Below are 22,422 nucleotides of genomic sequence, written 5' to 3' on the forward strand. Positions count from 1 at the left end.
GCCTGGAGTTCTTCTTCTGCTTTAGGATAGATAGAAGTAGAGCAATATGGTAAGGTTTGCCCTAATTTCTGCACCAGATAGGTTTTTTCTAGCAAAATTAACCATTTCTAATCCAAAGTATGTCCTCTAAAGACTCTTCATTCATCTTACACCTCCACACAAGTGAAAAAATCATTCACAAAACTGGAATGAATCAGTCTGAATCAGACCTCTTTCACAAATTCCTTTTATTTCTGAGTTTGAATTGCTTTTCTGATACTCCATGAAAATGAGAAACTCAGAATGCTCAGTTGGAAAGAAAAAGACTTCTTTGTTGGACTGAATTAGTTGTAAACGTTTATAAATCAGAATGAAACAGAGGAAGGCAATGGGCTGCAAAATAAAGACTAATAAGTGGCCTTTGTTCATAGTGAAAAATGGACTTATACAAATTTGTTTTGTTTCTCTCTTTCAGAAAGAATTAGTTACCATAGCAACTAAAACTTAGCATGACATATCCTTTGCTACTCTGCATCAACCAAGCACTTTTTAAGAGAGGAAAAAAGTCTTAATTAACCTCTGAAAGAATTAAAGAGACAAGGTATTTCTGCGCTGGAAAGAAACTGCACCCATACTCAGCTTTCCTCTGTATGATGAGGTTTGTATGAAGGCCCTGTTCTGTAACTAATGAAATCGGACAGGTGGAGGAGATGGCTTTGGTTCCCTCTAGAGGTCAGTGAGAAAATCTATGACCTGCATAGTTGAAATTTTGTCTGAAGTAGACTGAAGTCAAGGTATGTGCAATACATGATCACTTTTAATGCTAGAAAATGCCTACAGCATTTTAGTAAATGCTGCACATTATGCGTGGCCATAAACAAGACACTCAGTTTAACGATCTGAAATCTGGATTGACTTGGGAACCAAGGATATGGGTCTTAACTTTTCTAGCCGTGTTACTATAGACATAAGAAATCTAATACTTTCCTGTTTTGGATACTGTTGCTATGAGCTATCTCTCCAGAATTCCCTTGGCCCTGATTCCCTGACTTGAAGTGGGTAGTGAATGAGATTTTCCACATTCTTATTGTCTCACGTATAGCTAATACTGTCAAGAAAACTGCTAACTCATGATATATTACAGGCTGACAGAATAGTCTCGAAAAGTATATGCTGCCCGAATGGACAGTTTAGTTTGTGAGGTTGACTTGGCATACGTGGGTGGTAGGCATAATTAAATGGAAGAAAACTGCCTGTCTAGAATGCTATGCAGCACTAACCCAGTGTAGAAAAGGCCTAGCTGGATAATACATCCGATCCCTCCTCTAGATAAACTGAGCATAGGAAGAGGTTTGTTCTTCCTGATAAAATCCCATAGGGCACAAGAAAAAAAGTCATTTGCTATGCCTGCTAGTTTATTTTCTGGGTTGTGGAAAACTAGCAATTAAACGTTCTACAGCTCTTAGGAATTATTTTCAGATAGTACTTATCTTTTTCATATTTACAACAAAACAGAAAAGCTTCTGGAAAATGTTTTTCTGGATCAGAACCAGTAGGAAGACTTTGAGCTAACTTTTCAAATGTGTATGGTTTTATTTTGCTCCATTGATGATCCTGTTGGTTGTGGGTCACCATATGACCCTTCCCAAACATATTTAGGCAGCATCGTATCTTTTGTATGCGCTGTTTCCCCACACTGTGAAGGTGGATTTTCTTTCTTGCTTAAAATTACAGAGACAACAACATAGATTATTTTACTTTTTACTCTGAAAGCCGAGTTTGAATGAAGAGTCATTAAAAGGTTAATACCCTGTCTTACACTTTGAGAATACAAATTTTGCTGCCCCTGTCACCTTCACATTTGAATCCTAAATTCCAGCTGATGAGTAAACAAACTGGAGAATATCACACAGGGAACATTCATGTGCAAAATGAAATTCCTATTGTAGTACTTTGCCTCAAATGAAATATGCTTTGTAACTCTTCTTGTAGTGATTCCTGCTGAGTTCTGTCAGCGATGTACTGAAATGCAGTTGTCTCTCATCCTTCTGCTTAGCCCTAGAAGAATGTAATCCTTTTGATGAGACTCTGTGAAGTTTGTTGACAGAAAATACTAGTGATTATTGAATTATTCAATTCCTTGATTAGAAACTGGTCTTGTGCCATCAGTGATATGCTTGTTTGAAATTAAACAAGCTAAAAACCTAATGTTGAATTGCTTTCAGCTAAGTTTTTAGAGTTTTTTTCAATGTACACATTTGAAATTGACATTTGCAATGAGACTATATAAAGAATCCTTGCTCTCTGTCTTCGTAGTCCTCCAAGGCTATCGTAGAAGGCATTTACACTCAGATAAACCTGCTTGAATCTATGTCCTATGTTGGGGCATTCAGCAAGTCAAATGATTAAGAGATAACCTCACATATTTCTCTGGAGTACTCTTAGTCCTGGCTAACGTGACTCTAAGGCATTGCAAGGCTTTGTGTACACACAGCTACTTAGAGCTGCTCTCTTCCCTCAGACATGTGCACAGCATCCTTGTTAAGAATCAAGATTATGTTTGTTTTACTTTCTCTTATCTGTGTGCAAGTAACCAACTCTGACATCAGTTTCTTTTAATCCACGTATTCTCTTGTCTAATCTTCTGGTAAAAAAAAAAAAAAACATTTTAGGTTATTTTTTATAATTTTGTAGTTTAAGTGTTATATTAATTTGCACATCACTGTTGTCTAGGAGCTGAGGATAATGAGAGCTTAAAATGATGTTACTTGTATGACATGAAACATTCCTTAAATCCATTCCCATTAAATTGCAGTCTGTTGCCAGAGATGTTCACTTCAGGTACCGTATGCTTAGTGAAAACAGATGTATGTAATTCATTTTTTAGCTAAGGATCCTCTGGCGAAGGATCTCAGAAAAGCAAGAGAGAATCAAGATTTCCAGAGCTAGGGCTCGTTTGCTTGCTTGTTTCCAAGACTACAGGAACAAATCTTGGCTTTGCTTTGGGGGTTAATTTTTCTTGTGGCACACTTAGCTTTTCCACTTAGTCTGCATGGAGGTCACTCTAAAAGTAATGCCTCCTATTTATTTCCATGGAAACTACAACAGATGCAAAAAATACAATAATGCTGTTTGAGCGAATTTTTGGCCATGAAATGCTATTTTTCAGCATATTTACAACCATTAGCCGATTTGCATGAATGAGCTGATCAAGATACTCTTCATTTTGTGATGTGACAGCTGTGTATGGCCATCCAGATTGCTGCTTGTCGTTCATGTCACCGTCAGTACTACTGAAACACACCACCCACTGCCTCACTGTGCTCACATCCGCTGTTTGGTCTCCATAAACATGCAGCAAGCATAACGGGTGCCATTTTTTCCACAGTGAGGAATTCTATTCCACACCTTTGCTTTCCATGCACTTTGGTGTCAGCCTGCCCCTCTGCTGCCATCTGTCACACAGCAACAACATGTAGCAGAATACTGGTGGGAGGTTCAGCCTGTACTGAGGTATACCAGTATACCAACATTTGCCTCTGATGTGGGCCAACAGAATAAAATAGGAGACAGCCCTTGCTTACACAGCCTTATAAGTTTCATTTCAGACTGTTAAGACAGGTTGGAAATAGGTCATGCTGAGTACCCTGCTCTGATAGCTGTAACTGACTTCCTTGGAAGTATTTCTGAAAATCATAATCTTAATATCTATATTTCAAGTGAAATTGGGCAGCTCTGTTGTCTTTGAATCAGATGGGCACACACGTGGTACAGCACTGATGAGATGTAGCTCTGAACTTAATTTCAGCTGTTTTAATGTAATGCTCTAAAGGGTGTGCCTGCAGGCTCCAAATCTCTCCCACATAGGTATTCAGTTTATCCTGTTCTAGCTGACATACTTACTCTTATTTTTGGTGCATGTCTCTATTACTGACAGCTCCCACAGTGTTATTGTGTTGCTTTTAGTATATTCAGCTAATGTTAACTCTGAGGGATGATTTTACTTGTGTGCTCCCATTACACTCTAGGTTCTTCATAGTAATAAGCAGGACAGAGGAGAACCATGGAGAAAAACAGTTAGAGGGCTTTTTTTTCCTCCTGGGATCCATTGAGCACAGTCAGGGAAGGACCATCTTGGAGTACACAAGTGATTTTCAGTGGCAGATAGGACTCTACATCAAGGAGCAGCATTAGAGGGGATTAAAGAAGTGGAAATGAAGATCGCAGAAGTTGTTTGTGAATCCTTATTTCTATTTTTACTTGCCTGGTTGCTGCTCCAGACTTAAAGCGTTAAATATGTTGGCCTGTATTCCAACACAAGTCCTTCTAGCTTAAATCCTTTTCATCTTTTTGGTTAGACACGAAGAGCAGTCACCAAAAGAGGTAAAGTTTGCACTAGCCCACCCCCAAGTACGGGGCAGTTTGTTGTTCTGTAGCGCTGCTCTTTAACAATGTGTCACTTGTTATCTCTATCAGTGAATGTTCAGGCCACCTCTCCTATTCAACAACTGAGCTCAAGTTTTGTCTTAGCATCAGAATGCAGAAAACATCTAGTCTTCAGTTTTTGTGTATCCTGGTGTAAAAGGGCTGCCATAGTCTTCTTACTGCAGCCAGTTACATCAGCTCAGTTATGTTAAAAGTGTTTTCTTTCGCACTTTATTCTGACAAGTTTCAGAGCTCATCTCTTATGTAAATGGACATTTTAAATATGTGCCTTTCAATTAATTTCATTTCAATATGGCTTACTCTTGAATTATAACATTTGTGATTTCGGCAAGGTTAAGCAACCTGATTAGCTGAGCATTTGTGTCTTTCACTGTTTTGAAGAATCTGAACCACTTGTTCCTTTATTTTTGAGAGAAAAAGATGGATTTTAACTTCAATCTCATGCTTTAAGTGGGTGAACTGTTGTAGTGTTGTATTAACCTTTTTCCAGTTACATTATTCCTCAAGAATAACTATAATTTTTGTTAATCTTTAGCTTCTGCACATATCTGTCTATTTCTACAACATATTTTTTCCTCTGAAAAATTTTAAATGCAAACCTATGTGGCAGCTCTCAGCTTAGACGAAATACAGCCATCTCCTCCTGCAGCTTTAGTACTCCTCCAAAATACTCTGCACAGGGAAGTTGTTTTACCTGATTTATTGACAAACAGGTTTACTGTAATCCTTCAAAACTGCAAATGCTTTGCCATGTGTTGCAAAGGGAATCCTGCATTTCTGGCTAACCTCCTTTAGTTGTCTTTTTATCTTCTGGCATACTCTGTGAGGGGTTGGTGTATTTTGTTTGGTGTTTTTGAGTTTTATTGCTGATAATGTATGGTGTTGAGGAATCACTCTGAGTCAGAAAGGGTGGCACAGGACAATTTCATTTAGAGTACAACTTGCAGCCAATTAATTTTATCAAATGCAACCTATGCAGAGTTTGTCAGACACAATTAACTGCCTTGGATGACACACAAGAAGTGTGTTTCTGTGAGGGATGTCAGTGTGACTCCATACATCTCTTTTACATAAGAAAGAAGGCCACGATTCTTCTTACTTCTTGTCTTTCCTTGGGCCTTTAGGCCTGTTCTACATACCTAAAATATATTTTCTTCATTATTTCTAGTTCTATGTAAATAAAAATTTGGCTTTGTTGGAAAAATATGTCAGTGAATTCTGATTGATTTTGATATCTTAAAAAAATTTTCAGCCTCTCTTTCCCAAACTCTGATTTATCTTCTTGTAAACCTTGTTAGTAATGACAGACTTGAGGTATGTACAGCACTCTCAGTTTGCTCCTTCTCTGTTGAAGAATTGTCTCCTGCCAGGTGAATACAATTGAAAACATTTGCATTCTCTATTTAGCCCAGCTGGAGTTTTCCCTGCCTGAAAAGAAAAAGGACTGCAATTCTTTTCTACAGATTTTTCAAGTAGAAGTCTGATGCTGACAGCTATTGGAATGAAAGCTTTGCAAGACAATGGCAGTAGCAAATAGGGAATTATGGTAAATGCTTGGCCATCAGGGCCTTCAGGGTATGCAACCGAATCTACAAAAAAGATTTTCCAACTCTGCTGAATGCCTCCTTAGTTGCCATACCGTTTACCATTTAGTCACAATGGCTTACCGTTAGACATCTTCAACAGCATTAAAAAAAACAAAGCAAGGTAAAAAGATAGAACTTTTAAATAAGAAAAGGTTTAAAGGTTTATATTCCTTAAAAATGTGCATAATTATTTACAAGCATGATGGTGAGATAATGAGTGGCAATCGATGGGATTGTTAGAAGTAACTAAGATAAAAGAACGACGGTTATTTTCTTTTAACGGACATGTTATGTCTGTATTATTTATTTTCTCAGTGCAATGGAGCGTGCAGCAGGAGGACATCAGCAAGACTGAAGCCTTGTGGATAAAGTTGGTGAAGCAATGCTTACCTTCTACCTTCATGAGAACTTAGTTAGCCCTTTCCTGATGTCTGAAATAGCACACTAGCAAAAGATCAAGTAAGTTTAATTTTATTTCATAATTTATTTCATGACTTTACTCACTGTTTCTTTAGTATTATATTTCTATGTAAGAGCAAAGCCATTTTTCTCCTTTAAGAGTAGGAAACTGCATTTTTTAAACCTCTATGAGTAGAGCAGTTCAAAAGGTGACTATTAAAGCAAAACCCAAGCCCCTGAGGAGTGAGGAGGAGTGTCCTTCTAACGATAGGTAAAGAGTAAGGTTAATTTATAGCTGCAGCACTTCTTCTCTAGTGCTGTAGGGAGAGTTTATGTTTGAGAACATGGAAGTCTTTTTCATGTTTGGAGGAGGTTTCTTTAGGTAGGTGTATGTCTCTGAAGTTTGTGTTGTACAAATGGCTTTGGTAGTTAAAAGTAGTATACTCTTGCACAAAATGCGTGTTGCTGGTATGTGAAACAGCTCGCTTGAGCTGTGTGCCATCATCTTGGTGGCGTAGTAAGTTGCTCGTGTAACATTGTGTACACTGGTGTCGTTTCAAACACTTGTGTATGGAAACTCAGTTATTGAAACTATAGCATTGGGACACTTTGTGCACCTACGTATTTCCTGACATGAGCCTCAAATGCACTGTGTCGTGGAGTTCTAGCTTGAGATCATTAAAAAATATTTCATAGTTGCAAATGTTTTTGTAAGATGTATTTGAAAAACAAGAAAACATCTGTGTTGGTGAAACATAATAGCCATTACATATCCTGCCTCAGCTCATTACAGTGAACTCTCAGACTAGTGTTCCTCAACAAATTAGGCATTTGAACACTTATTTCTTTTTTTTTTTATGAATTATTGGTCTGTAATATGGCTAGCAAATCACTGTATATTGAATTATCTCTGAATGTTCATGTGGAAACAAAGGCATTAAAGTGGGTGGAAGCAGGCTTTCTTTTCAAGATTCAGCATGGTGCCAGAACCTCTGTTGCCTGCTGCAGTGCTGTCAGCTCCCTCGGTGGGAAAGCTGCCCTCATTAACACAGCTTTGAGCCTGGAGAGAGCACAGAGTATTTTCAAACGGCGTCCACTGAATGGGGTTAGTTCATATAAATCAGTGGGTAGATCATAAAGTTCCTACTTCTTCTCAGTAATTAATGAAGCTAACTAGATTTTTCTGTGCATACCTTGTATTTCCTGGTATTTTAAGAGTCTGTGTTGACATATATTGAGTTTACTGCTCTCTGAGGGCTGGAATGGTACCACAGGCTCCTGCAGAGGCTGTGTTCCATCATGTAGGTGATGCCTCTTTGTGTTAAGGCAGGTAATAATGTGCCTACCCGATAATAATTAATCATTGGCTGATGATTATATTATGGAAAATTAAGTGACCTGATTGTGTGGCTTCTTCGAAGCAGCCTTACTGAATGCATGTCTTTCATTTTCTAACCTGAAATCCGCTTTCAAAAATGATTAGAAGGGTGTCTCAGATTTCCATGAAATCTTGCAATGGTTCTTTTTGTGAAAAAGTTAAAATTGCTTTGTATGTGAATGTAATACAAAGCAGCATGACCACCATCTGCTGCTTCCCAGCCTGGGGTGCACTTTCTTTCCCCCTGCCCTGCAGTCAGGTGATTCCTGCTGCGCTGGCTCTGGGGATGTTCCACAGGAACATGTGGTACCCAGAGACTGAGGAGCCTGTGACGTGTTCACTCAGTAGTGAGGTAGCCAGCAGAATACAGGGGTTACTTGAGGTAAACCAACAATGCTTCCGTGTGTATTTGTTCAGCTTAGATTTAAGGGTGCTCTGCTTATGATTCCAGCATTTTGCTAGGAGAAGCTGATATGTACAGTTTGTTTGAATGATCTGATTTAAGAACTCAGAAAAGTTTAAAAGACAATGTTCTTAGGAGTCTGGATATTGATGTTAGGTTGCACAAGCAGGAAAGCTTTATTTGAAAGATCACTTGGAAGCATCACTTGCTAGCTGGCTTGTTTGTTTTTTTTTCCAGTGTAGAAATAGAGTTTCACACAATAATTTTCTTTTAGTGCAAGTTAGTCTCCATGCCATGACTACCTCCCTGATATGCATGAGTTTATCTGCTAATGACATTTCATGTTTCAAAGATGTATGGGACAAATGTAGATAAAGTAAGTTTGCAGTGTCTGAGTGTGACAGCTGGGTCTGGAACTGGGCCAGAACACACAGAACTTATGTAAAAAATAGTATTGCAACTTACCATACTCAGGCTTTGCCATCAGAAATCTTGCAATATGCTCATGTAGCTGGGGTTTCAAAACATTTATTGTTTTGAATTAACTAGAAAATTAACCATTATGGGAGAAACATGCTAAAATTTAGAAGCGTGATTAATCAATAAAATAGATAAATAAAAACTATTTATTATTATAAACTATTTATAAACTACTTCTGTCTGCTTAACCCGTTCACCTTTCCTGCATATGCAGTGACCATCTGCCTTTTGTTCCCTTGTGGTTCAAATGGAAATTTCTGTAAGGAAACACAACATAAGCTTTTTGTTGTTCATTTTGGCAGGTAACCTGACAGACCAGTGTAGTGCAGCAAAATTGGTCCATGACATCACATATACAATGTGGAAATGAAGGATAATTTATCACAAGCTTTTCCCTTGTTTACTTTATTTAGAAGGCTTTTGATAATGTGTGCTGAACTTAAATTGAAATTATAAAGCTCTTTTTTGTAAATCCCTTTTTAAAAATTATTTATTTATTTATTAGCAGTGTGACTAGCACAGTCGAATATTCATATAAACTTTATTAGCTTAAGAGGTACAGTACAATACTACACTAGGCAGGAACCTTATGTGTATTTACCATATTGAAGGGACGTTGTCTGAGAAATATGGTGTATAATTTTTCCTTAAATCATCTTGTGGCACATTCAAACAGATAAGGCACAACTTCAAGTACAGTTTGACTTTTTGACAGTAAAATCAAACTCATTACTGAAGCTCAAATCAAACTCATTACCAAAGCTCATTTCTTTCTTCAAAAAATGCATACATGAACTCTTAGCACCTTTAACAAGCTGGAAGATCATCAGATCTGTTTGGTCAATAACTCTCAACTTCAAACAGTCATTTCATTGCAGTCATTTCTTTCAGTGCTGTGAATGATGTGCCTCCTGTAAAACTGATGAGCATGATCACAAATCTTCTCTTAACAGTGAGGCATATGGTATGTTTTGTAGTTACACATTTCTTGCTATTTGCTCTTTGGCACAGTTTTAAAATTCGTTCAATATAGCATTATGTCTGGAAGTATAGAGAATTTATTGGCTAAAGTAAAGTAAGTGTGTTTAGTAGAACTTGTTTTTAAGGCAGTGATAAGGAAGATGGTGTAGCACTCAGTCTCATCGTTTTAACATGCGGACCCTCTTATGGACAGGCTTGAAAAGTGAGCCCGTGTGAATCTAATGAGGTTCAACAAGACACTAGTACTGACAGTGAGAAGAACACACAGCAGCCCTGTGAATGAGGACCTGGGGGTCCTCATGGATGAAAAGCTGGACATGAGCCAGCAGTGTGCTCTTGCAGCCTGGAAGGCCAACAGTGTCCTGGGCTGCATCAACAGAGGGCTGGCAGCAGGATGAGGGAGGAGATTGTCCCCATCTGCTCTGCTCTCATGAGCCCCCATCTGAAGTACTGCATCCAGGCCTGGGTCCCCAGCACAGGAGGGATGTGGAGGTGTTAACGCAGATGGAGAGGAGGGCTGTGAAGATGGTCAGAGGGCTGGAGCACCTCTCTTAGGAAGAAAAGTTGAAGGAGCTGAGTTTCTTCAGTATGGAGAAGGCAATATATCTGGAATCGCAGAATCATAGGATTTGGAATGGACATCTGGAGATCATCTAGTACAGCCCCTTTGTTAAAGCAGGTTTCCTACAGTAGGTTGCACAGGAAAGCATCCAGGTGGGTTTTCAGTATCTCCAGGGAAGGAGACTGCTCAGCCTCTCTGGGCTGACTGTTCAATGCACCATCACCCTCAACGTAAGGAAGTTCTTTCTAGTGTTCATATTTTACTTCCTATGTTTCAGTTTACAGCTTTTGCCCTTTGTTCTGTTGCTGGGCTCATCCATTTGACACCCATCTTTTAGATATTTGTCAGCGTTTGTAAGATCTACTCTCAGCCTTCTCATCTCCAGGCTGAACAGCCCCAGGTCTCTCAGTCTTTCCTCATAAGGGGAACACGCCAGGCCCCTAATCACATTTGTGGCTCTCTGCTGGACTTTCTCTAGAAGATCCTTGTCTGTCTTGATTTGGGGAACCCGGAACTGGACTCAGAGCTCCAGATGTGGCCTCACCAACACAGAGTAGATGCGGAGCAGAACTTGCAATGACCTGCTGGCCACTGACTTTAATGCATCCCCAGAGACGACTGGCCTTGGAACAGGTATTACAGATTAAGGAAAGAAAGGAAAATAGAAATTTTCTTAGAGTTTCAACTCAGATTAAGAGAAATAAATAATCAGCACCGGTCTTCTTTCCCTCCAGCAAGAAATCATCTTTTAATTAAGTCCAAAAGCTCTTTTTAAGAAGCTTTTTCTCACTGGCCTTGTATTGATGACCTCTTCCCTAATTTTACAGTGGTTTCAACTGGCTTTTCAATCACTGATACAGCTATAAAAAGCAGAGCATCCCCTCCTAACCCCATTATGATAAAAGCTTCGAGTCTTATTATTTATTTTTAATAGGAAGAAGCTGAACTCCATCAGGAATTATAGAAGGTAGAATTTTTTATGTATGAGAGGTGGAAGGTTGCTACAGAGTCATGCCTTCACTAGACAGTCCGATAAAAGGTTTACCTTGTACTCATACAAGAGAATGATTGAGAATGCCCATTATTATTTTTAGTCAAGGAAAAAAAATGTTTACATTTAAATGGGTTGGTTTTAGGGATTTGTTTGTTTTAATCTCTTACCCTTGAATGTTGTCATAAACAGCCAGTCAACAAACTGTTAGAGGGGAAATGGAAACTTGACTAGCAGTGCAGCTGGATCTAAAGCATCTTCAGAAAGTCATCTTTAAACAAGACTGGTAACCAGGAAGCTGGTGACATAGGGGAGCAAAAACAAAGAAGGAAAAGCTAGATGTAATAAATTAGAGAGTAATCATATTGTCCTTACTTCAAGCCAATACTTGGACTGACACAGAAACTAGAATGCTGTTTTAATTAATCAACAAAAAGACACAAATTGAGAGGGAATATGATTGCATGAGCAAGGTTTATGTCAAGAACTGCTTGTGGCTGCTGATTGCTGAGGATAGTTTTCTGGAAAGACCCCATGTTGAGCTGTGTTTGCTTTTATTGAAGATTAGAGGCTACTGCAATTGATTACGTCCACAAATTGTACTTTACAGCATCCTAACACTTGGAATCAAACATCAGAACACTTCAAGGGTCTGAGGGGCTGAGCTGGAGGGTAGGCATGAGAATACAGTTCCTCTGATCTCTGTACTTCTGTTGATTTACTTCACCCAGGGAACTTTTAACTGGCTTATGCTGTCTGCAGCACTCTGTTAAGTACTCTTGGTATAGCTGCACTACTGACAGAGAAGAACTTCTGATCATTCCCTTGGCTGTATTTTCCCTTTGTCTAAAGTGGAAATCATAAAGGTTGACGAGTATACTTCTATTTTTTGTGTGAAGAACTTCCTTACAAAAAAAATTAGATGGCAGGAGATCAGTTCCCTGCTTTACTGTTGCTAGTGGAATGATCAGCCGGCATTACAATTGTTTTTTGTCATCCTTACCATCATTAGGTGATGGGAACTTTCTGGTACTGCAGTCTGCTAAATGATTCTTTTAATAATAGCCTACAGCTTTTTGGACCCAAGTTATGCACTGTTTTGTGTGAGATTATTTGGTCAACAGCATGAATGAAGATGTATTATTAGTTCTTCGTTGCATAAGGACCTTCCCCTGTTTATATACTTTTGTGAATGTTTTGCGTTATGTAGTTTAGACAAAAATAGGCTCTAGGGCAAAAGCAGTTCTGAAATACGTTAATTTCAGTTGAGGACAAGGAAAGATGGAAGCAACATGCATGTGCTCCTGTACAATGCAGGAATAAAAGAAGCCTCTTGTATCTCTGATAAAATATTGAGAATCTTGCATGCTTTCCTCATCAACTTAAGGAAATCATTATTTAGATAGGAGAGAGTGGTGGTTCAGTTTTCTAAAGTTTGTAGTTGACTCAAAAGCCATGTGCTACAGAGCCAACAGTGCCTGTTATGGTAGATCTTAATTGTTAGTCCTGGTAGTAATGCTCTGAATTCCTGCGTGTTTTTCATGCACTGCTGTTGGTTTCGGAGGTTATTGGTTAAACATTCCCCTTAGGTTCTGGGCAGAGAGGACAAAATCGTGATTAAAACCAGAGAAATGACTATTGAAGATGCTTCTGCATGTCTTTGCTAGCACAAAAGCTGATATGAATCTGTCGCTTCTGTCTAATTTGAAAAATCTATACTTGCTGGGCCATCAGCCAGGGACTCAGAGATCTCAGAGTAATTTTGCAACTTGATGTACAGTAGACAACATTAATACCCACTGCTTGACTGCTTGTTTAATAAAAAGTGCATTTCCCAATCTGCTACTTCAGCTCTTCTAACCCCACTGGAAAACTGGCAAGGTCAGCATTATTTAATCACAGCTACTCACACACACACACACACACACACACACACACACACACAAAAAGTGTATTTTGTAGTGGTAGGCATTTATATGTATTGACAGAAATATATCTTTAACAATTAAGGGCTGTTTTAATCTTGAAGTAATTCTTGAGAGCTGCCATATTATCTGTCTGTACTTGTTTTGAAGTACAGACTAACTAAAGCTGTCTGGTCAACTGGCACTGTCTGTACTAAGGTAGCTGTCTTCTACAGTTTTGTGATCGCTTGACTTTCCTTCTATCCCACACTTGCAAAATTACCAATAAAATCCAAGTTAAATTTGAAAAAGTCTTCAAAATATAACCCAAATTTCTGGACAAGTTATTCATTTATTTACTTTAAATTTGACTTTGTAATGTAAAATAACTTTTCCAAGCATTTGAATAGGTATATGTTGTGTGCATTGTGTGGGTTTTTCCCCCTTTATTTCATTGTAACACCAGGTAATTAGGAGAGAAACTCCATTGCCTCATTTTTCTGAGGCAGTCAACCACGCACTGTAAATATGTTCTTCACTGAGTTCTGTGGGTAAAATTCTTCCCAAGTTAGATGAGACAAGATTTGCATGATTTCAATGGGTGATTCTGCTTCTCACATGGTCCTGGAAATTACACTTAGTCAGTATGTCTGTGCAAGTTCTAAATCTATTCATCAGTTTGACTGAGAGGAAGTTGCCCTATATTAAATGTTATCTGGATACACATCGAGACATTTCCTATCAGAGGAAGAAGCTAAGTAATTGCTTAGCTTGGTTGGCTGCCTGATCAGATGGGAAGATGTACTGGGGGGTATTGCTAGGGTGAGTAGTCTTGGTAGGTGCATGTCCGCATCACTGCATTCCTAGTGAGGTGTATTTCCCCAAACATGCAGTGTGCTTTGCTAAAAGTAGCTCATCTAACTAATACAGTTTTTTTCCCTGTATATTATTTTTAATGAACACAAACCACCGTATCCCTTCAAGCTTCAGTAAAGGTGTGTACATACTCTGGCTCAGCATTTTTATGTAGATGTGTGCATTGGCTTTGCTGTATCTGCAGAAAGAAAGCTTTTCACACAGCAAGAATGGACAAGTGTCATACTCCAAAAAGATGAAAAGAACTGGGTGAATAGCATAGTTGTCACTTACACTGCATAGAATAAATTATGTCACAATAAGCAAAATGAAGAATTAATTGGGATGCAACATACATGCCATCCCCCCAAAAAATTTCTCATCACTTTGTGTCTTAAAGCATCTAACTTAGTAGCTTTCTATATAAAAACACTTCACTAGGAAGTATACCTCCTCACCAGCAATCAACAACAACCTGCATGCTATGCTTGTAAGAAAAAATTAGATAAAATATATATCTGCATAGCCATCTCTCTGCTGCCATCTGTCGCACAGCAATAAATTGTAATGAAATACTGACGGGAAGGTTCAACCTCTGCTGTCATACTGCGAGAAACACTCAAAGTCAGACATTTGTGGTGAGGCAAGGATCTTAGCGATAGCAGCAAAGGTTATCCATTATTGCAATGGGCGCACAGCCCCTGTTGGCAAGGGAGAAACTGTGCCCCGGTCAGCAAAATCTATTCTGCAACTTCAAACCTGATGCAGGGGATGCTCTTGTGATTCTCACTCATTGATTGAGCATCTCAGCCTCACAATGTCCCCGGTGCTGCAGCTGTGATATATTCCACATAAGGCAGTCACCATCCTGTGGAAGGAAAACGCTCACAGAACTTACCAAACACCTCATTTAAGTAATATATGGAGGATGTTGGCTCCACGAAGGAGGGTTAGAAATTCAATGAAGGCCTGCACTACATACAGAAAATACACTGCAAAAATACAATTTACCTCTCACAATGCTGCTAACATATCCACCTTTGATGCTGTGGGCCAGAAGAGGAGGCATTGCTTTCAGAGTAGCCCTCTTATTTTCTTCTACAATTGTCCAAATTTATTTAAATCAAAATGTATCTAAATTAAATCTACCAAAAAAGAAAGCCACCTACTAAAATGTGTGGTGTAGTTTACAACTCACCGACAGTATGGTGTCAAAACAAATTACCAGTGTTAATTCTGAGCAGTTCACTTATTTGCATGTTGCGATATTTGGAGATGACTCAATTAGCTTTTTTTGCACAGGAAATTCGTTGTTGATCTGCAGCAACCTCAGAGTGCTCATCTCTATTAACAAATCTGTGTTTGTACCGTACTACCGCTGTGCGTGCTGCCATTAGGGAAACTCTGAACTGCCTTCTGGTAGGGATGATTAATCCAACTGATGGCTCCTTGGATGGCTCAGTTATTAATTGAGACTGAGTTGCAGTGCAGAAAAAAAGAGTACTATAAACTTTTTAAAATGTATTTGTTTTTTTTAACCACATCACTACTGACTGCAGTTAATAGGGAAGGAAGAGGAAGCAGTTGAGATAGCTTCACTGCATATACACATGTGTAGTCTTTCCCTTATATCTTTCCTTCCTTGGAAGACTGAAGGCAAAAAGCAAAGGCTGTGTTATAGCCAGGAACATGGCTCAAGGCAGACAGACCTTAGAAACAAAAACTTGCTGAGCTGTAACAATCGCTGTTCCCAGCTCTGAAGAAAAATCAGATGTTACTGAATGTTTTTAGATTTAGCAGTAGTGATTCTATATAGCACTTGTAATACGTAGGAACTTTTGGAAGATTATTAACAATAACATGAATGGATCAAGGTTATGGGAATTTTTGTCCAAACAGCTTCCCAGGCCTATAGTTACAGTTAGTCCAAGTAATGCTGACATGCTTAAAGTAAAAACTGTTAGTTGCTTTCTTTCTTTTGTGAAGTTGCTTTTGAACTTAATAGTGGTGAGTATAACAACATCAATTTCCTGATCTATTCCTTCTTCTCTGCAAGCAGTCTGACAGTAATTTAAGTGAATCTACAAGTTTATTGTGATACTTTATGCTTTCTAATGCATGACAAGTATATTGCATAATGTCCAGTGTTTCATACTAGTGCTCAGTTTAAGCTTTTCTCCAGAAAAATAAGTGCTTGAATGTATGTTTACAACAACAGTGAAAAGGTTGGTGCTATTTAACCTGGTGATTACTTTCTTTTTACGTACCGAATGAGTCAGAATTACAGACTTTTTGCCTCTAGTTTTGCCAAGAAGAGTCAGTATAATCTCACTGAATGGCAAATATAGTTAATATTGTTAAATGTGCGTGTATGCGAGGCTGTAATAGAAGGGGTGTACAGAAACATACACAAGGGAAGATGGAAAGGATTCCAGGAGTGTGGAAACCCATAAGGGCAGCAAGTGCAAATGCAGAGGTTGTCTCACAGTTAAATCCTCTTTTCTGTGTGTGGAAGAAGAAAACATAATTCTGCCTACTGTCCATACAGAGCAGCTATGCCCAAAGAGCTGTCAATGTGCTCAGACCATTTTCCTGAGGAACATAAATAACAAATCAATTTTCCTTCCATGCATTATCTTGAATTGCAGTAGAATTCTTGAGAAAGATAGAAAAAAGCTGAACTGTGCCATACAAACTGGGAGTCTGAAGCCAGGCTCAATTTTACTGGACTGTGATTTTTTTTCTCTCAAATTCCTTGCTTTAAGCACAAGATCAAGTTTACATTTATCACTGATATTAGTGTGAGCAGGTCCCTAATCTTGTTAATGGCATATTGATCTGGCCTTGTGTGTATACATATATAATTTTTTTTGTGGATTTTTTTTTTTTCTTCAAACTAGAATTGTTCCTTTGTCAGCAAGGTCTTAAATGTATCCACTAATGAAAATATGGAAACTGGAAACATCTAAATTATAGCAGCTACTCTTCATGTTCTAAACTGTATTTTACTTAGTTAAGCTTAATGGATGTTCCTTAAAGCTATTACTTTCTTGGCTCCCCGTGCGTCTCATTTGTCTTAAGCTAGCTAAATCAATTATGCATGTCTTCATCTTTGACATAATCTATGAAGTTACTGTTTCCCCAGGTACAGCATATTTGTCTTCATTTCTTAAAGATTATACCTAAGTTTTCTATTATCCCTAGTTCTCAAAATTTGTATTTAACTGTCTTTTACCTCTCTATATTTTCCTCTGACCTCACTTTGAGTGATGCATGTCTGCCTTTCCATTGCAGAGTGACATAACTGTAAACATATTTACATTTCATTCAATATGCATATTCATATGTTTCACTTGACCTAAGCTCCTTGCCTGTCAGGATATCTGTAAGGAAGCTTTAGCAAAGAGATGCCAACATATTTGGCCTTTTTTCCTTCTGCTAAAAAAAAAATGAAAGCTGCATTTTTTAGGTCCTAATTGTGCAGTTTATGAGACATTAAAATCAGATACTCCAGTAGTATTTATTATTATTTTTATTGAAAGACTAATTTCTTGTCTGTAGCTCATTTCTCCTGCCCTTTTGACACTGGCAGTCTTACTATTAGCATCAAGCTTGGTACCTGAGCATGACTATTGGAGTAAAATTGGCACTAAATAATGATCCCTAAACACAGCTGGGACATGGGGTACCTGTTGTGTGAGGCTTTGAAGTGGTGGTGTCCAGAGGGGACATGGATAAGCCCCTTGGTTAACATGGGTGTAGAGGTTGCTCCTGGATCATGCTGCTCATGGTGGCTTGTGCTGTTGTTGATACACCTTGATGAAGCTCTTGAACAAGCTTTCAGCCAAATCCAGGGTTTGGACAAGTGAAGATCTGCATCCTTAGCCCTTTCCCTGATGTTTTTGACACTGCTTGTGACACCAATGGCCTCTTTTTGCCCTGGTACTGAGGCCTTATAAGATTATGTATAGCTGTGATGTGGCAAAACTTCTGCCAAAGCCTGCTAACGGTAGGGGCAACGTAGCTTATTTTGTTCCTCTTCTTGGGAGCAAATTAAACACTTACCTGTGCAAACTCGGTCTGATATGAGCTGAACAATGCCTCAGTCCACTGATTAAAGAAAATAGCTGAAGTTCTGTCTTGCTGCCAGAGCTGAGAAAGACATGATTCTTCTTTAAGCTGTTAGCAGAAATTGAAAAAGGCATGATCATGTTTTGAGTAGAGATGTGATTTTACTGTAAACAAATACTTTGCCAACACATAACCTCATAATAGAGTAATAATTTTAAAACAGCTGTCTTTTGCTCAGCATTATCCCTTTATCAATGTTAAATAATTCTCCTTGTTAAGAAATGCCTTAGGTTTTATGCTATTATATACAGTGAGTTTTGGTAACGGTAGCCTGCCAGTGCTGTTGGCTAAAGTATGTAATCAGATCTCTTTACTCTTATTAGAAGTATTCGTCTGTTTGGTTTGGAGTCAGTATATTAGCCTTCCCATTCACATGAAAACGATTAGTCCTAGGAGCTCTTTGACATTTGATTAATGATGAGTGAATCTTCCTTAAAAAGATGTTGAAATTACTTCAATGGATCCTTAATGATATTTGAAAAGTTTTGATTAACACTCCTTTTGGGACAGGTTGGGAAGTACTTGGCAACATTTCTCTCTAAAACAGAAAAAGAAAAATAACGCTTGAAGATGTTACCGGTGATTTTTTTTTTTACTTGACTCTTGACTTCTTTTGGTCAGGATAGCCCTACGAGAACTGCTTTACTTTTTTCCCCATGATTTTGAGGTCTACCAGAAGAGCACCTCAGCTTTTCCTTTATGTTGCAATTGTTTTGTGCAGAATTCATGGCAAAGATTAAATTTAAAATGAGGAACTGTGAAAGTTAAATTTTAATTGTCTCCTTAATTGACAAAGTCCAGGTTTCTTTGCTGTTGCTGAGGATGTGTCATTGGAGTTAATTGAAAACATGTCCTAAGAGATATGAATGACCTGCTGGGTGTCTTTAGTTCCTGTATTTGCAATGACAGCTGAAGGTGTTAGTGATGGCTTAGACCAGACTGATCCACCCGAAAAGTAATTACAGTAATCTGTATCTGCATTTCCTTTAGTGTTGCTCTCTCCTTTTCTGTGCAACACCTTGGAATCCACGTCTGTCTCTAGAACTGCTAGTAAGTGGTAAACTATAAACGGCTTTTGATGACCAGAAATTATTATTTTTTTCCTATTCTCAGACAGAGATTTAAACATCAAATGCATGTAAGAATGTTGGAAAGGTAAAAGTAGTCCAACTAAATTGAACAGCAATGCTCGCTACGTTGGTAGGTTCTAGCTTTCAGGTGAAGTCTAAACTAAACCATGTACTGTGCCATCGCATTATCACTCCTGTATATTAGAATGTGATCCTTAAAGAGGTATTGGAAAACTAATGGATATGAGCTAGGCATCACAGCTGTATTTTTTTTGTGTAATGTCAGGCAATTGGGGCACAATCAGCAATTAAGTGGGGGATCCTCCTGAAGTTGAAATTCATAGGAAACAACTTGTGTTTGTGATCCGGCCTATAGGAGAGGGCTTAAGTACGAAGGATTTCACATGTGTACATCAAAACCTTTATTGCCTAAAAAAAAAGTTCTGTCAGCCAAAAACCTGCCTGTCTTATTTTTTAAACTTGGTAAAAAATTCATTAACAGTTCTGTATGGAAGAATCCCATTCCTTTATTTAGATCTCTGGTGGGCAGACGTTGCCTGAGTCATCTCACTGGGTTTAAATATAGCCACTGCTTTTGGAGTCCCTCCAGGCTTACAGGAATTATTGGAAATCAATTCTGAATCTTCAGATGACTCTCTTAATTTGTACTCTAAAGATTCTTTTTTTTTTTTTTTTTTTTTAATCAAGGGCTTTCTAATTCATGATGGGAGAGGGAAAGGATTGCATCTGTCTTGCGAGAGAAACTAATATAGGAACATTTGCAGCTGTTACTAATAGGTCGTTGTGATACTGATAGCTATTCATGTGCTATTATCTGTATTTTTCTTCTTACTACTGTTTGACAGACTCTTGTACCAGAATTTGGTGTGGGGTATCTCAGATCTCGTACTTCTCAGTTACTCAGATTTTCATTTTTCCCTCATTTCATAGGAATGTTTGTTGGATTAGGAGGAAACCAAGCAAATCATAGGAAATGAAGCGCTTCTGTCTTTGCAGGTTCAAAGTAACTCCTTTAGTGACAAGGACACATTTATTTCTCAAGAACAAAATAAGATCAAATTTGTGACCTATTCCAGGGGTGTTCTTGGGAGCTGTAGGTACACTGGGGCTCTCTGCCAGATAAATCTCAGTAGGGTGTACATGGATTCTGGTGAAAAATGTGAGGGCTTCAGGAATGGGTTTTGTTGGAAATGCAGGATTTGTGTCAGGATCTTGATGTTCACTGTCCCTGTGCTTTAAACTGCATCGTGGCCTTATTGCACACTGGAAGTCAGGAGTTTCTGAGCAGCATACAGCCGGGCAAATCTGACTGTTAGCATGACATTTAACTATTGCTTTCAACTCACTGCTGTTGCAGTCTCAGTCTCTCAAATTTACAGGACAGTGTACTTTGTTAATTCAACTTCATTTCGTGAGCTGCTTCAATATCTTATGGCTAAGCATGACCTGGGTGTTAGGAGTTGAGTGAACGCTTGTAACTGCCCTAAAAAGAGAAATTATTTAACTTCAAGTTTATAAGTACAAAATACCTTCTAGATGGTCGATATGAAGATGATTGGTGGTCCAAGTGGAGCTTAATCTTGTACATTGTGGAAATGAATAGCTGCTTGATGTTTTCCCCAAAACAGACTCTGGATCATGTAGTTGTTTGTTGAAAACTCCCAAAACTTCTGTTTTTGTTCTGTTGTTGAGGTTTTTAGTTCAATTCCTCTCATTTGTGGTGTCTCAGGAAAAATATCCTTAAAGAAGCCTTCATTAGCAGTGTTTTGTAACTATACAGATATAAGTTTATGATGGCAGCACGTCTGATTTAGGGTACCAGGGGCAGGAGTTACAAAACTGGACCACAATTTGTTAGAGACCTATGGGAATATCTTATTGATGAATAACTTTACATTTCAATTCCAATTACAAACTATCTGACATAATTGATAAAAATACTGAGCTCTGTTAGCATACTGCAGTACAATCAGGGTAGTTACTCTAAACAACAAATAGAGAAAAAGATTCTTATATTTTTATTGTAATAGTGACATGGCTGCAGCTTCTCTATTGCATCTGTTTTAAATACAATCACATTAATCTAGCATGTAATTGCAAGAGAGTATATTGTAATATAATATGTTGCTAATAGCGATAGTAAAATATTAACAGCATAACAAAATCAGAAACAGTATATATATATATTAAATTAAACTTTTTCCCCTAGGTATTAATTTACTCGGTCAAATAGTGTTTTGTAAGAATGAATGCACTATGAGAAAATCAGATGTGGTTTCATCTTGCACTAAGGATTGATTGATTGATATAATTTTTTATTTTATTTACTTTGAATTAACTGGTATTCTATGTGTTATTTATATGACTATGACTAACGAAATAGAATCATAGGAACATAGGATTGTTTGAGTTGGAAGGAACCCTTAAGGACCATTTAGTCTAACTCCCTTGCAATGATGAGGGACACCTTTGGTAGATCAGGTGCTCAGAGCCCCATTCAGCATGACCTTGTATGTGTGATTACTTGTTTTAATTAAGTCTTCAAAACACCCTCCTGCCTTCATTATTTGAGGGTAGTTCTATAACAAATGTATGTTAATAAATGAACAAAAATGAGCAAAATGAACAAAAAACGCACAAAAATCTCAGTGCTTCATTTACTGTTTCCTGAAGGACTGAAGTGGGCTTCATATAGCTAAAACTTCAAATAACATTTTCCCTTTTGTTTGTATTTTGTTTCCTGAAGTATCATAAATAGTGGTGCCATGTTTTAATAGTTCACTGTACTGTTATTCTTTGAGAGCTGGTACAAAAATGTAACAGTGAGGAATTGCAAATAAATTTTAGTTAAGTAAAATTGTGCAACTTCTGTCAGAGTAGCCCCAAAATTGCAGAACTGAATCTTTCAAACAGGAGTATTTTTTTGGTATTCCTATACAAAACAAGTGTATCACGGCAATGTTACTTTGGAAGGAAGCGAACACTGCCACAGTAGATGTTTCCAAAAGGCACCATAACTCCTCTGTGTATAATGCAGCTGATAGAATTAATTTCTCTATGATTTCTATGATCTGTAAAGTAGAACATAAATTGATTTCAGTGCCATAGTTTTCTATTGACAGGCAGTAGAGGAGGGTTCACATATTACCTAAAACTCCAGTAACATGGAAATGTTTAACATTGTAACACAAGGTTATATAGCTATTGATTTTTCTAAAAGATATGAAAAGCTGGCA

General features: G+C 38.0%; 1 long non-coding RNA gene across 9 annotated transcripts in view; it reads left to right on the forward strand.

The window, feature by feature from the left end:
* Positions 1–22,422, forward strand: part of LOC107316441 — a 311,291-nt gene that overhangs the window by 190,304 nt on the left and 98,565 nt on the right. For 8 of the 9 annotated variants that reach the window (XR_001556346.2, XR_001556345.2, XR_004307965.1 and 5 more), the window contains 2 exons: positions 455–637; positions 6,327–6,470. This is a non-coding gene — a long non-coding RNA (uncharacterized LOC107316441). The remainder of the gene's footprint in view (positions 1–454; positions 638–6,326; positions 6,471–22,422) is intronic. The other variant, XR_004307967.1, reaches the window with a different exon arrangement.

The sequence above is a fragment of the Coturnix japonica genome, chromosome 7 (genome assembly GCF_001577835.2).
Source record: "Coturnix japonica isolate 7356 chromosome 7, Coturnix japonica 2.1, whole genome shotgun sequence".
In the NCBI taxonomy this organism is placed as follows: Eukaryota; Metazoa; Chordata; class Aves; order Galliformes; family Phasianidae; genus Coturnix; species Coturnix japonica.